Genomic DNA, 15,661 nt, shown 5'->3' on the forward strand with positions numbered 1-15,661 from the left:
GTCAGGGCTGTGAAGGGAGCTGGAGAATGTGAGTAAGCACAAGCCTGATTTTAAACTTTCATCTTATTTTTCACTAGTAATATAGCTCTATAATACATGTGTTTATTTATTCTTTGTTCAGCAGATAGTTACCAAGGACTTGTATCAGGCACTATGTAGAACCTTGAAGATGAAAGAGTCTTGTCACTGTCATTCAGGAACTCACTACCTAGATATCAGCAAGGGTGGCAGAAATAAAGTTTAGCAGGATCACAACTCCTTGTTCTAGGTGTTAATGTCACTTTCCTTCTAGAATCTAGAGGTAAAGGCAAAGGTTATAAGGAGAAACAGTAGGGGCGTGAGGATGGTCAGGTGAGAACAGTGTGGCAGATGACAGAAGAAATCTGAAACTTGAGTTTGATTATCACTAACAATGAGGTCATAAGCAGAGCAAAATGGGAATGGATTCCCATCAAATGGATTCTCCACGCCAGGTGCTTTGTAGGGCCTTTCCATATGTTATTGCTATTAATCCATTTTTAAAAATTGTGAAATTTAGCATATGTACAGAAGAGCACACTTGAACTGAAATTTAAGATTTGAAGAGCAATAAAAAATAAAATTTGTGTGTAACAGCTAAGCCAATCTATGTGCCTTCTTCTATCATATTGCCCTCCCTCTTCTAAAGATACACTTTGCTAGATTATTTATATTCTTGCTTTTTTTAAATAACTTTATCATCTACCTTAATATCTCTGAACAATATTTAACCTTATATTTATACTTGAGTAAATGGGATATTGTATACTTTTTTTATTTGTTTCTCTTAACATTGTAAGGTTCATTTATGGTGATATATATAGCTATATTTGATTAATTTTCCATATTGTAAACTGTTCACTACAATTTACTGATCCAGTCTATTTTTTTTTATCCTCACCCGAGGACATTTTTCCATTTTTTGTTCAGATAGAGTAGGAGGGAGAGAGAGGAAAAGAGAGAGAGAGAAACATTGACATGAAGGGAACACATAGAGTGGTTGCCACCCACACAACTCCACTAGGGCCGGGGTCAAACTGCAACCGTGGTACATGCCCTCAGTGGGAACCAAACCTGGGTCTCTCTGGACCACAGGCTGATGCTCTAACCGCTGAGCCAAACCGGCCAGGGCTGATCCATTCTATTAATGTACATTTAGGTTATGTTTGGTTTTGGGTATTACGAAAAAATGCCACATTAAATATTTATGTACATGTGATATCCTTGGATAAGGATTTTCCTAGTATATAAACCTAGTAATGGAATTTTTGATGCTAGTCTCTTCACAAGAGGTTGAATTGGTTTATTCTCTCACCAGCGATGCTCTATGAAACATCATAGCATTGTGGTTTTAATTTACATTTCCATGGTGACTGACTAATGATGTTGAACATTTTTGTCCCTGTGTGTTTATTGTATTTTTTTTTGGCTCCTGTGAAATTTATGTTTAATTATTTTGCCCATTTGTGTTCTTTACATATTCATTTTCTCACTGTAATTTATAAATATTATTTGATACATTTTTATTTATCTATTTAACATTCTTTATTGAATCTCTTCTTATTTTTTGCTTGAAAGCAACACTTTTTATGGCCTACCAGAATCTGGATTTAGCCAACCTCTCCAGTACCATTCTGCCCTTGTTTTCTGTCTCTCACTGTTCCTTTGAATTCCTCAAATTCTTAATGTTTTGTAGGTCTTGGGATATATTCTTTTTTTTCTTCAAATCTTAAAATTCTGCGCTTTCCTAGGAAATTACTCTTGGCTTTACCTGCCTCAGATTCACATACTTTGTGCCTCTACATTTATTTCTGAAAAATATAGTAATTCTAGTTAGATGACTAGTCAGGAGCAGAGAAAGAGCAGTTAATAATGTTTGTTTCTACCAGGGGATTAAAAAATGCATTGTGCAAAGTGATAAACTAGGATGAAAGCTGTTGAGTTGAAATAGGAGAGAATGATCTGCTGGTATAATAATAGTACTCTCATTCATGTTGTTCCCCCCAACTCTTCTTCATGATTCTGTTTTCTGTTTGGATGGAGAAGGGTGATAAGAAAAACACAGTGCTAGCATAGACCAAACAGCGGACTGAACATGACAGAGAAGGGCCTTGCAGCTACCTAAACCAGAGTTTCAACCCTTTTTAATCTCATGGCACACATAAACTAATTAATAAAATTCTGTGGCACGCCAAAAACTATAGTTTTTGCTGATCTAACCAAAAATAGTTATAATTTTGATTGGTTTACAAAAAAATATATAATAATAGTAATTACCTACCCTTTTTGCTCCACAGTGACTTTTAAAAAATCAGGTGCCTATATTTCTGTGTAAGGATTTCTGGTACCAAGAATTAACCAATCAGACACAACCTTATTATATGATGTGATCAATAAGATGCAAGTCTATTATATGACATATATTTATAATTCAAGATAGGGCTCTTGTTGTGTTGACTGTTGTCATTTTTTTATTTGAAGATTTCAGATTTTAAATGAAGATTTCAGATATTTTGGGGACCTAGACATAGTGAACTGTGATGAATTATTGTACTCTAAACCAGCGATTTTTCAACCAGTATGCTGCAAGAAGTTTTTTTTTTTTTAATCCTCACCCGAGGACATATCTTTTCCATTTTTTGTTCAGATAGAGTGTGAGGGAGGGAGGGAGGGAGGGAGAGAGAGAGAGAGAGAGAGAGAGAGAGAGAGAGAGAGAGAGAGAGAAACATCAGCGTGAAAGGGGCACATCGAGTGGCTGCCACCCGCACGACCAAGAAGGGCCGGGGACAAACTGCAACCGTGGGACACGCCCCTAGCGGGAACCGAACCCAGGTCTCTCTGGACTGCAGGCCGATGCTATAACCGCTGAGCCAAATCGGCCAGGGCACTGCAAGAAGTTTTAAAACATAGGATACCTGACTATTTAGTCAGGAGCACTGACCTCTTTTCTCTTATGTACAAGTATAAGTACCTGATTTTTTTGTCACTTTGGAGCAAAAAGCGTAGATAATTACTATACACACACACACACATACCCTTTTTTTTTAAATTGCTTTTAGAGAGAGGAAGGGAGAGGGAGAGAGAGATAGAAACATTGGTGAGAGAGAACATTGATTGGCCGCCTCCTACATGCCCCCCACTGGGGATTTGGCCCATAGCCTGGGCATGTGCCCTGGGAATCTAACTGGCTATCTCTTGGTACATGGGTTGACGCTCAACCACTCAGCCACACTGGCCGGACTATATATCTATTTTTTGTAAATCAATAAAAATTATACCAATTTTTTTTGTCAGATCAGCAAAATATATATTCTTTGGAATGCTGCAGAATTTTAGTAATTAGTTTATGTGTGCCATGAGATAAAAAAAGGTTGAAATTGCTTCTCCAAACCATGTAACTCCCAGTACTTATTCTGTTGTGCACTGGTCATAAGCAGGGGCAGTTAGGCAGTAAGGGGAAATTTCATGGCAATGATACTGTGGTGCTACTTCTCCTTTAAGGGCATGTCTCCTGATCCCTAGACACTACCTTCCAAACCTCTTCATGAAATTCCCAGTATTTCATCCTCATCTCTTGTGGTTGAGAATCTTTGGGGGCTGAGGTGGGAAACACTATAAGTGGTCATTTAAGCCTTCCCTATCATTCTCTGTTTTATTTCCCCCAGCAGTCTAAGAAGGTGCATCATTTGAATAAAAAGAACAGTGGCACCTCTCCACTTGTCTTTTGCTCAGCTGACCTAAATGCTCTGGGTTGCAAATGCTCCATGTTTTATTTTTATAATCCTATCTTCCCCAAATAAGTGTGTGATACGGTATCTGAAATAGTGAGTACTAAAGAAATATTTATTAACTTGAAGTTTAATGATTTTTTTCTTTCTTCCTCTGTTGATCAAGGCCTAGCACTGAGATGAGACTATCAGCCTCTCTTGACTTATTGTGTCCTCTGCAGAGAATAGGCAGTGAAAGGAGAATTGGCACCAAGGACAATTTTCCCTACTTTTTTTTGTTATTGTTGTTAAATTCTCAGTTTATGTCAGTAGTGAACGGGAAATGAAAGCTACACACAGAACCATTTGTCATTCATAGCTGGATAGCTTAGGAGGAAAATTGGTCTCCAAGTAAAAGCTTTAAAACAGACAAATACTTGCATAGACCAACTTAAACCAGCATGCAAAGGAGTAATCCTGAAATGGATTGAGGAGAAACGCCAGGATTTTGGGATGCTTTATTAATTTTTATATATTAAAACTTATTTTTAAAATGATAGCAGACAAATAACTAAAAAGGTTCAGAGTCTGGAATAGTGCTTTTTCTACAGCTGTAAGCTATTTAAAATTCTTCTCATGTTACTGTTTGCCATCCAGATGGCTTTCTGGCACTGGTTCAGTTCCTAGATGTGAAGGCTGTTGGTTATTTACTCACCAGCATCACCATACTCTTGTACAATTTGACTCATGACTCATGCTCACAGCACTTACATGTGGGAACCCTTTGCTTTACAGTCACTCCTGATTTTCATAATGTCACTTGTTATAAACAAGTACCAAAATTGATTGGATACCAGTTTCGGGATTAAGATTTGTTGACATTCAAAAGAACACCCTGGTTAGTCTGTTGGATTCATTGCCACTGGAGTGGGAAACAGAAACAGTCATGCAAACAAGGAAACTTTTGTCTGGAATATGTATGTGCATGATAAGTGCAAAAGTGTAGCCAATAAATCAGAATTATTTGCTTCACTTTTTTACTATTAAGTATAGTGATTAAAAAGCAAAAAAAAAGGGCTTACCACAGAAATCAGTGTTGTGGTGAGAGGTTAGGGAGGAGGAGGGGGTTGCTATCTGGAAGGAACATCCTGAAGATGCTTGGCAGTGTTGCCTGCCTTCTCTCTCTTTCTCTCTCTCTCTCTCTCATCCTCATCTGAGGATATGTTTTTATTGATTTTAGAGCGAGAGGAAGGGAGAGAGACAGACAGACAGAAACTTTGATGTGAGAGAGAAACATTGATTGGTTGCCTCCCATAAGACACCCAACCAGGGATCAAACCCGCAAACTAGGCATGTGCCCTGACCGGAAATTGAACCAGAACCTCTCAGTCCATGGGGTGATGCTCAATCCCCGATCCATACTGGCCAGGTAAAGCCAATGTTTATGAAAATATATTTAATTTTCAGAATGTAATAGAATGTACAGACACCCTGTATACATTTTTTTTTTTTTTTTGGACACCCTGTATACTACAATGCCATAGTAATCAAAACAGCATGGTACTGGCATAAAAACAGACATACATCAGTGGAACAGAATAGAGAGCCCAGAAATAAACCCACACCTTTATAGTGAATATTTGACAAGGCAAAAACATAGAGTGGCTAAAGATAGTCTATTCAATAAATAATGTTGGGAAAATTGGACAAATACATGCAAAATAAGAAACTAGACCACCTTCTTACAGCACACAGAAATAAACTCAAAATGGATTAAAGCCTTAAACGTTAGACTCGAAACCATAAAAATCCTAGAAGAAAGCAGGCAGTAAAATCTCTGATATTTCTCGTAGCAATATTTTTTCTGATATATCTCCTTGGGCAAGGGAAACAAAAGAAAATAAATAATGGGACTACATCAAACTAAAAAGATGTTGCACAGCAAATGAAAAGACAACCCACTAAATGGGAGAACATATTCACCAATACATCTGATAAAGGGTTAAGATTAATATCCAAAATGTATAAAGAACTTATAAAATAACACCAAACAACAACAACCCAATTAAAAAATGAACAAAGGACCTGAGTATACACTTCTCCAGAGAGGACATACAGATGGCCAATAGACATGAAAAGATTCTCAACATCACTAATTATCAGAGAAATGCAAATTAAAACCACAATGAGATATCACCTCCCACCTGTCAGAGTCGCTGTCATCAGTAAACAAACAACAAGTATTGGCAAGGATGTGGAGAAAAAGGAACCTTTGTGCACTGTTGGGAATGCAGAATGGTGGAGCCACTGTGGAAAGCAGTATGGAGTTAAAAATGGAACTGCCTTATGACCCAGCAATTCCACTTCTGGGAATTTATCCAAAGAAACTTGAAACACTAATTCAAAAGAATATATGCACCCCTATATTCATTGCATTGTTATTTACAGTAGGCAAGATTTAGAAGGAGCCCAAGTGTCCATCAGTAAATGAGTGGATAAAACAGCTATGGTACATTTACACAATGGAATACTACTCGGCCATAAAATGAAAGAAAATTTTACCCTTTGTGACAGCATGGATGGACCTGGAGAATATTATGCTAAGTGAAATAAGCAGTCAGAGAAGGACAAGTACCATATGATTTCACTCATATGTGGAATTTAATGAACAAACTGAACTAACAAGCAAAATAGAGACAGACTTGTAGATAGAGAGCAGGCCAATGCTCTGGTATATCAGGGTGTGTGGAGGGTAGGGGGAAGACCTTATGGACCTGTGCAACAGCGTGGTGATTTTGGCGGGGAGGGAGTTGGGGGGGTGGTAGAGGATATAGACCAAATAAATAGTGATGGAAAATAAAATAAAATTGAGTATTTTAACGAGGCTAGCAGTATAATTTGGAATAGTAGGATGATATATAAACTTTTATTTTATAATTTTTGTAGGAAGATTATTAACATTCTTTATATCTGGGAATCTGCTGATTAAAATTTTTTTATTTGCCCATTTGGTCTGAAGAAATAATACCAATAATGTCCCCTCTCCCTATTGGAATATCATTGTTATAGATTATATAGGGGTTGGCTAAAGTGGGCTTACAGTTGTTTGTGTGGAAAAAGACATGCAGGTTATGATTATTACAGTAGCTTTATTAACTGTTTTGTGTATTCACAACTGTAAACCTACTTTTATTCAGCCTTGTATATTTAAATTTCTATTCCTATTTTCATAGTCATATAAATAGTAAAAATTATAAAGTTGTTGGAAGTCATTAATAAATAACAAAAATGATAAAGTTGTTGGGAGAGTGAGAGTTATTTCAAATTTTCTAATGCCTCTTTTTAAATCTTCACCCGAGGATATTTTTCCATTTTTGTTCAGATAGATTGGGAGGGAGCGAGAGAGAAAGAGAAAGAAACAATGATGTAAGAGAGAGAGAGACATTGACTGGTTGTTTCCTGCACAACCCCAACCAGGGCCAGGGATGCACCGCAACTGAGTTACGTGCCGGTGATCAGAATCAAACCTGTGACTCATTGGTCCGCGGGCCAATGCTCTAACTACTGAGCCAGACCAGCCAGGGCTAATGCTTTTTAACTAAACAGTGCTAATTTAAATGGCTTGTTTCACACCTTGTCATTTGTTCAGTGATTATTACTGGAGCAAGAAAAAGTGTATAAAGTATGGGTTGAAGAGTGCCCTACCCTATGTTTGATGTTTCCCATGCATTTTGAGATTCGTTGCATTACTAAATCTTTCCTGAACTATAGTCTACTGGTGAGGTTTTGTTGCTGTGGGTGATCTTTAAGAGTTTATTTGGAAAGAAGACCATCTAGGAATTTTAGTGTGAAAAACTGAATTGCAAACCTTAGATCATGGAGAGACCCCAGGCTTCTGGAATTATTCTTGACTATTTTTTTTTATTTTGGAAAGGCCTAAATTTTTACCATGTAAAAATCCTCAGTAGAGATAGACATCTTACCAATTAGAAATAAAAAACACTAACACTCCAAAATAGGCAATGGATAACAAAAATTAATTTAAAAAAGGATGTCTTATATTTGAATACTGAATACTTTCTGTTAGCATACAGAGTGTGCTGATCATTTTTTTAAAGGAAAATATAACTAAAACGGAACAATATAACCTTTTTAAAAAACATTTTTATTGATATTTAGAGATAAAAGAAAGGAGAGGGAGAGAGAAACATTTATGTGAGAGCAAAACATTGATTTGCTGCCTCCTGCACACCCCCTACTGGGGATTTAGCCAGCAACCTGGGCATGTACCCGAGCATTGGATACAAGTAAAGACTGATGGATGTTGTGTTGGCAACTTAAATTCCATGAGTATTACATATAGCCACTACTTCTGATCCTGTATCATGGCTCACAAATAAACTAAATGAAAGTCCTTACTCTAATTGTATGGCTTTTCATTCATAAACAGAAGTCACTTTAACACTTCTCCCTCAGGAACCATGATAAACTCTTCAGGTGGTTTGGCCTTCATAAAGCAGAATTTCTACTAATATACATTCATAGTGGGACTTGCCCTGACATTGTTTGTCATTGATGTTATGCAGTACTCAGTGTTGTAATTTGTAAAGGAGTATTTCAGTAGCTCATTTGCTTTTTCTCTGAGCATTATCATTACTTTATCATGGCCTTTTTAGTAGTTATGTAAATTGTATTTGTTTTGCCACAAGGAATGCAACTGAATTTTGCCTCTCTAGTTTTGGTTTCTTTCAACTATATTGAGCCCTTGATCCTAAAATGAATGATGCAATCATAATAGTAACAGTAAGTATTTAATAAAAGTGAACTCTGTAACATAAATGAAGGATACATTGGCTAAGGCTGGAAGCATTACATTAACTGAGAAATTAAACAGCATAGCTCTGCTAACACTGAACTGTTTTTGTGGGATTTCTGTAGAAACTATAATTGGGGAAATGCATATAAACAAACCATCTGGTAGTTAACTAGAGACCACCTTTTGAGAAACACTGCTCTAATTTCTTTCACACCAAGCAAGCAGGGCTGATTTTGTATACTATGAAGAGGAGGCATGGCTGTTCCTTTCATTGGAAAGAAACAGGTCTTATTGTAAATTAATATTATTCATCAACTATTGAGTGCTTTTTTATATATTAAGTGTTATGTAGGGTGTTTTTCTGAACATGCCATTTTATTTAATTCTTAACTAACTCTGGCTATTACATTCTTGTTCATAAGTTAGGAAACGGAAGAGACTTAAGTTATCCAAGCTATACAACAAAACATGTAGGTAAAAAGATATTATGTAATGTTTGAGTAATAAAATCTCTGTAGATCTGGTTCAGTCCGTATTGAGTGAGCCTTATACTAGATTAAAGGGAATGATAGAATGAAAAGTTAAATACTTAATGACTAGTTTATAAAATTATATCTTATTTTAGCTACTCCAAGTTAGAAAAAAGTAACATTTACATATCTTTTAAGACCCAAAGACAATAATCTGTTTTTGTTTTTTATTGAGGTGAAGCTCTAATAATTATATTTTATTTAAATTTGTACTATTTTAGTTTTAGATATATGCTTTCCTCTTCAGGATATTTACTGTGATGAGTGTGATGAGTACTAGCTGTTTGAGCATTATAGACTGCAAGTGTTTGTTTTTAATCCTTACGTGAGGATATGTTCTTACTGATTTGAGAGAGAGAAAGGAACACTGATATGAGAGAGAAACATCGATCAGTTGCATCCCGTATGCTCCCTGATAGGGGATCGAACCTGCAACCTAAGTATGTGCCCCAACTGGGAATCAAACCTGCCTTTTGGTGTATGGTACGATGCCCCAACCAACTGAGGTACCCTGTCAGGGCTGGACTGCAAGTTTTAAAAAAGAGGAATTTCATGCCCTGGCCTGTTTGGCTCAGTGGTAGAGTGTGGGCCTGCAGACCAGAGTCACTGGTTCCATTATGCTTTGGTTGTGATCAGTCCCTGGGCCTGATATGTCTGTCTTGAATTGATGTTTCTGTCCCCCTCCCCCCACCCATCTGAAGATAAAATGGAAAAAAGTATCCTCGGGTGAAGATTAAAAAAAAAAAAAAGGAATTTCTTGAGGTAATAGTCACAGAGGTCATTTTAGTATATTAAGTATATATGTGGTGGTTTTAAAAAATTACTGTACATTCATGGAAATTGAAATAAATCTGATTATAGTAAATAGATTTGTTTTTCAGAGGCATACAAAACATTTATAAATGTATCCTATTTATAACTAGGTTAAATACCAAGAATATAAATCTGTAGTTTATAAGTACTTATGAACACAGACATTAAGAATAGATTGTGCCCTGGTGGGTTTGGCTTAGCAGTTAGAGCACGGCCTGCAGACTGAAGAGTCTTGGGTTCAATTCCAGGCAAGGGGACATACTTGGTTTGCAGGTCCAATTAGTCGTGTGGACCAGTCGATGTCTCTCTCTCTTTTTTTTTATCCTCACCTGAGGACATTTTTAAATTTTTTGTTCAGATAGAGCGGGAGGAAGAGAGAGAGAGAGAGAAACATCGATGTGAAAGGGACACATCGAGTGGCTGCCACCTGCACCACCCAATCAGGGCTGGGGACAAACTGCAACCGAGGTACATGCCCTCGGCAGAACCGAACCTGGGTCTCTGGACCACAGGCCGTCACTCTAACCGCTGAGCCAAACCGGCCAGGGCAGTCAATGTGTCTCTTACATCATGTCTGTCTGTCCCTCCCTCCCTCCTTCCCTCCTTCCCTCCCTTCTACTCTATCTAAAAATCAATGGAAAAATATCCTTGGGTGAGGATTAGCAAAAAAACCCCAACAGATTGTCTACTGAACCCACCCACTGGCTGGTGCCTACCATCGCTGTAACTGCTGTACCTTCTCATTCATGGGGCATCCTTTTCTCCCACCCTTGGGACTTGACCTCCATGTGTACCACAGAGCTTGGCAGAGGTGCAAAGCTGGCACCAGCATTTGCCAAGAGAAACATTACGTTGATTGCCCTTTCAATAGACAGTGTTGAAGACCACCTTGCCTGGAGCAAGGATATCAATACTTAAAACTGTGAGGAGCCCACAGAAGAGTTAACCTTTCCTATCATTGATGATAGGCATGAGGACCTCACCATCCTATTGGGCATGCTGGACCCAGCAGGGAAGGACAGAAAGGGCATTCCTGTGAAGGTGCAACTGGTGTTTGTTTTTTGGTCCTGATAAGAAACTAAAGCTGTCTGTCCTCCACCTAGCTATGACTTGCAGGAACTTTGAAGAGATTCTCAGAGTAGTTATCTCTCTCCAACTGACATCCCAAAAGAGGGTTGGCACCTCAGTTGATTGGAATGTTGGAGATAGTGTGATTTTCCTTCTAACCATCCCTGAAGAAGAAGCCAATAAACATTTTCCTAAAGGATTCTTCTTGAAAGAGCTCCCATCTGGCAAGAAATACCTGTGCTACACACCCCAGTTGTAGGTCTCCTTGAGTACCTGGTGTTAGAGATGCTCACTTGGCACAGTGAGCCAGAGGGTACCAGCTGCCAATCATGTGTCCTACAGCAATTCCATAACATCCCACTGTGATCACAGCCACAGTCTTTAGATTGCTGTACTACTGGCTTATTAAATGAAAATGGCACTAAAGAAGAAGAATAGATTGTCTAGCTCTAACCTGAGTCTTTCCTTTGGATTAGTCAAAGTGTCCTGAAAATAGAACTTTAAAAAAGTATGTAAACTGTATTCCCTCATTAATGAAACATTGAAAAAAGGAAATATTTATTTATAGTTACTTTTGAACTATGTTAATATATTTTTTGAAGACTTAATTTTTATGCATTCAGTTGTACACATGTTTTTTCCCTTTTTACAATAATCAGCCTTCTAATTATACTTTTGTACTCTTATATTTTGCTGTTTTCATATCATTTATAAACAGTTCTATAGTATTATACACATTTGACAAGCTTCAGTTTAAATGGCTGCTTAATGTGCCATCAAGTGGGTATATCATTGTTTATCTAATTATTGCTTAATGTTTGGACAGTTTATTTGCAAGTTGGTCACATTTGCATATTTTGCTTTGTGGATGAACATTATTCTGTCATCATTTGTAAATATATAAATTATAGAATTGGAATTACCAATTTAGTAGGTATGAACTATTTTAAGGATCAGTGCATATTTGAAAATATTTTCTAAAGGCAATTTTAGAGTGCTGCCTTCAATTTGAGAGGATAAATTTATAATGTTTTAGCAGTTATCCTTTAGTAATTTGTGGGATTACTTTAGAGCTATTTCTTATGTAGAATTATGATTTGGATCAAATAACTGAATTACAAAATGAATTTCTACACTGTTCAGTTTTTTATTACTCAGTATAATGCATACTTCACTGTAAACAAATAAACAATTAAGGCTGATTAGCTCTCTTTGAACAATGGAGGCAGGGAGGACTGAAGTCCAGGTGAATCAAGATCCCATCACTTAAGTTGTTTCTGATTGAAACATAAAGGTTAAAATAGTAAATGTAGTGCAGTGTACCTCATCACCAGTACATGGCCTCTTCCAGTGCTAATGTCTGTTCTTTTATGAATATGCAGTTTTCTTCTAGCTATATCAGGTAACAGAAAGAAAGAAATACTAGGTAAGCACTATTGCACTTACTTTTTAAAAAAATCCCTTTCAGTCTCTCTTAAGATTTCTTCCATGATTTTCCAAAGTAGTTTTTGGTTGAACTTAATGATCTATATAACAAGTTTATGGCTCTGGCCGGTTTGGTTCAGCGGTTAGAGCATTGGCCTGCGGTCCTGAGAGACCCGGGTTCTGTTCCCGCTAAGGACGCATACCTCGGTTGCAGTTTGTCCCCGGCCCTGGTTGGTTGTGCGGGTGGCAGCCACTCGATGTGTTCCTTTCACATCGATGTTTCTCTCTCTCTCTCTCTCTGTTCCTCTCTCTCCCTCCCACTCTACCTGAACAAAAAATGGGAAAATGTCCTCAGGTGAGGATAAAAACAAAACAAAACACAAGTTTATGTTGATTTCTGCTTGTCATTTAACCTGAAGTAAAATCCAATGGCTCTGCTGGCACTTGCCAGGGAAGCTGAGAACATTTAAATACTTTCCTCTCTTTCTGCCAGTGAACATTTGACAGGATATGGGTTTATAATTACAGTCTAAGAGTTTAGTTGAGTTAATTGTCACTACTGAAGTTCCTGTGCCCTCATATAGCTTCCTTGAAAAGTTTTCATAGTTGTTTCATGCTTGTCCTCAGCCTTTGATGATTTGCTTAGGTGCTCAAATAAAAGAGTGATAGCGAGACTGAGGATCTTGTTGGGGTAGGTAACCCTGTGAAGAACATTTCCTCAAAAAGGAAATAAAAAATAAGGGAAAAAACTTAAAAGTATTTAATTACTTGGGAAAAATCTTTCTTTTGGTCCTGGTGCCATCTCTGTCTAATCCTAGTGCCATCTCTGTCTAATCCTAGATAATTTACTTAATTTCTCTGGGCCTTAGTTTTCGTATGTTTAAAATGGGAAGGGTCTGGAACTCCTAAGGCACCTTCTTCCTAGCCTGAAACTCTGACTGGACTGTTGTATGTGGTGTTTCCTATAAAAGAAGGGTGACACAGGGAAATAGGAACCAGAATATATTTTATTTTCAATTATGTAACAATAATTTTACTTTCTTCAAAATATGTTTACAAAAGATTATCTGTGAGCAGTTGGTTTGTTACCTCATTTGTTCAGCAACTGTATCAATTTTAGGTATGACAAAGGACATGCTATTTTAATTACAACATAGCACATCTTGCGAGTAGGGCCCCACTCTCAATACTTAACCTTAAAGTGTTGTACATGAAGCTCTCTGAAGAGCTATAAGTTATCCTGTGGGACACACAAGTACAACCTATATGTTAAGCAGTAATTATATACTATATGTCTCCCTGGAGTGTTTACAAAACCTGACAACCTCTAACTCAGTTATTAGTAAATTACTAATATGAAAATATCAAGGTAGGAATGTATGTACCTGGGTATAACCTTATGATATTCCCTTTGATCATTTATTCCTGGTTGACAAAAACATTTCTAGGTCTCTTATCTAAGCAGCATTGCTTTACAAGCATTCAGTGTTGCTGAATCATTAAACTCTTTCTAAATCGTTGACATTTTGAATGTGAGGGATTTTGTCCTTGAAATCGAAGATAGGGGAATTGATTTTGGAGATTCGTGTGATGTTTCTTTAGGAAATAAGGAGAGAGCGTGGTTAGCTATAAAGCTAAAGGATTAAACTTTTCTTTATGATGTATTTTGAGATGGCACGAGAAAAATGCTTGATTTTTGCAACTTATTTTGCCAGTTATTAAATGTTTAAAACATTTGTATTGTGGAATATAGCGTAGATACAGAAAAGTACACAAAACATACATATAGAGCTTAATGAATTTTTCTGAAGTGAAATTCTGTATGCTTTTTTTTTTTCTGTATTAAAAATAATGGTTGCCCTGGCCAGTTTGGCTCTGCGGTTATAGTGTCGGCCCACGGGCCAGAGTGTCCCACGTTCGGTTCCTGCTAAGGGCACGTACCTCGGTTGCAGTTTGTCCTCCGCCTTGGTTGGGGTTGCATGATGTGTCTCTGTGACGTCGATGTTTCTCTCTCTCTCTTCCTCCCTCTCTCCCTCCCGCTCTATCTGAAGATAAATGCAAAAATGTCCTCAGATGAGGATAAAAAAAAAAAAGGTTATCTCTTGATATCATGGGAGTACCTCAGTCTGTCTAAATTTAATAGAAAGTACCATGTTATGGGAATAAGCAGTTCTGTATGTAGTCTAACAGTTGAAAATACATTATTTTTGGAAATTCTTGCGACACAGTGGGAGTATAATACTTCAGTTATAGGTGGAACCTATTTCATGTTCCTCATCACATGACAGGAGTTTATGATTGGAGACAAGGTGGTATTAGGCACAACCTGATCCACTTCAACTGATGATGCAGTCAGAATTGTGTGTGTTTCTTAATATTTTTCTATTTTACTCTTTTATGGAAAGATGCATCTACTATAAAATATAAACTTAGGTTTTATTAAGCCATATGTGAATATACTAAATGATATCTGACTTAAATTATTTGTTTTTTTTTTTTTCTTCCTTTATTGATTTTAGAGAGAGAAGGAAAAGGGAGAGAGAGATAGAAACATCAATGAGAGAGAACATCGATTGGCCACCTCCTGCATGCCCCCCACTGAGGATTGGGCCCACAACCTGGGCATGTGTCCTGACTGGGAATCGAACCGGCGATCTCTTGGTGCATGGGTCAATGCTCAACTACTGAGTCACTCAGCTGGACCTCAGTTTTAAATATAAGGTGTATGATATTTGATCTGTGCATACTAAAATATTACTTTGGCTCCACGTTAAGATGTCACCTTTTGGAGGCTGCTTATAGTATTTCTTGGAGTAGGCATTGAAAGACTACATTGAAGGCTCTGTCATTTTTCTGGGCAAGCATGATTTAAATCACATTTTTAATTATCCAATATAATTGTTCTAGTGACTTCAATAGAATTTTTTTCATTAATTCATTTATTCATTCAGCCATAAGTAAATATTTATTGACAGCTTAATTTGTGTCAAGTGCTACAAATAAAGATCTGGAAATAATAGGAGGTTGGGAACTCTCTGTTACTAATGATCTTCAATATAGTGTGCCCCTGCTCTGACACAGGTATTCCCCAGTGCTTGGATGCACAGAGGAGTACTGGAGAAGGATTCCAACCAAGAGTCTAGAAAAGTAAAAGTTGGTCAGGATATATATAGGTGAGGATATCCTAGGCAGTGGGAAGGATATGTTTAAGGTAGGAGGCAGTAAAGGCTATGAAATATGCTGGCAAGTATCAGTGATTCAGTTTGGCTAGATTAAGGATGCAT

The 15,661-nt window shown here is 37.3% G+C and overlaps 1 protein-coding gene and 1 pseudogene across 5 annotated transcripts in view; both read left to right on the top strand.

Annotated features, from left to right (window-relative positions):
- PIK3CB (phosphatidylinositol-4,5-bisphosphate 3-kinase catalytic subunit beta) overlaps positions 1–15,661 on the top strand; it is a 185,367-nt gene that overhangs the window by 54,836 nt on the left and 114,870 nt on the right. The window lies entirely within an intron of this gene.
- Positions 344–11,296, top strand: LOC118633551 (annotated as a pseudogene).

Source organism: Molossus molossus, unplaced genomic scaffold (assembly GCF_014108415.1).
Source record: "Molossus molossus isolate mMolMol1 unplaced genomic scaffold, mMolMol1.p scaffold_m16_p_18, whole genome shotgun sequence".
Classification (NCBI taxonomy): domain Eukaryota; kingdom Metazoa; phylum Chordata; class Mammalia; order Chiroptera; family Molossidae; genus Molossus; species Molossus molossus.